Below are 936 nucleotides of genomic sequence, written 5' to 3'. Positions count from 1 at the left end.
CTTGCTGTTCTGTTAAATTTTGCTATTCTGACTGGGCTGAGATGATATCTCATAGTCATAGTTGTTTTAATTTGCACCTCTCTTAGAGCTAGGGATTTTGAGCATTTCTTCATGTGCTTGTAGACCACCTGAAGGTCGTCTTTGGTGAAGTGGAAAAATGGGAACTTTTGACTTATGGTCCTAGCCAGAACAGTTAGACAAAGGGAAGTAATTGGGGGGAGGGGCAGCAAATAAAGAGAGTTTTATTTATAATAGCCAGCAAAAGAAAATGCCTCCCCCCCCAAAAATTACTGCTGTTATGTGTGATCAGCAACAACAAACTGGAAAGATGTCCTCTTCTATGCCATTCTGACAGTTCTCACCATTCGTTAGCCCTTTGTTACAATCAGTATTAATCCTTGTTGAGAGATTTACTCTTTTTCTCTGACATTTTACCTTTCCTTGCGTGTCTTTTTCTTCATTGGTATAGGTCAGCATCTTAAATGATTTGCTTCCTTCTGGTAGTCTCTTGGCCAAGATCAGTCTGACATAAGTACAGATACCTGTAATGCTTCTCAATCCAGCTTGAATTTCTGGCAGTTCTGTGTTGATGTACTGTTTTAGCTATTTTTAAATACTCTTTCAAGATTTTACTTGCCTGTGATACTAATGATATTGTTTGAGAATTTCTATATTCTGTTTGATCATGCATTTTGAGAATGGGAACAAATGTAGATCTCTTCTAGCTGGGTATCTGTCTTCCAAATTTCTTGGCATAAACTAGTGAGCACTGGACCATATATCCTGTAGACATTACAACTTGAAGTCTCACAAAAACCTGTATGTGGATGTTTAGAGTAACTTTATTTATTTATTTATTTTTATGGTGAGAAAAATTTATTACATTTAGAATTAGCCCGCTGGACTCAGTTTAGATGATCCCAATTTTGTTGGCAA

At 36.9% G+C, this 936-nt stretch overlaps 2 protein-coding genes across 2 annotated transcripts in view; one reads left to right on the top strand and one right to left on the bottom strand.

Annotated features, from left to right (window-relative positions):
• The window catches only part of LOC102848959 (14-3-3 protein epsilon-like), a 59,523-nt gene that overhangs the window by 30,591 nt on the left and 27,996 nt on the right, over positions 1-936 (top strand). The gene's annotated exons all lie outside the window — the stretch shown is intronic.
• The window catches only part of LOC102866760 (heterogeneous nuclear ribonucleoprotein F-like), an 11,011-nt gene that overhangs the window by 5,508 nt on the left and 4,567 nt on the right, over positions 1-936 (bottom strand). The window lies entirely within an intron of this gene.

This window comes from Elephantulus edwardii, unplaced genomic scaffold (genome assembly GCF_000299155.1).
Source record: "Elephantulus edwardii isolate Elephantulus edwardi_28Jun2011 unplaced genomic scaffold, EleEdw1.0 scaffold00094, whole genome shotgun sequence".
NCBI classification, from domain to species: domain Eukaryota; kingdom Metazoa; phylum Chordata; class Mammalia; order Macroscelidea; family Macroscelididae; genus Elephantulus; species Elephantulus edwardii.
The sequence above is the reverse complement of the archived record's forward strand: the minus strand, read 5'-3'. Positions and strand labels throughout refer to the sequence as shown.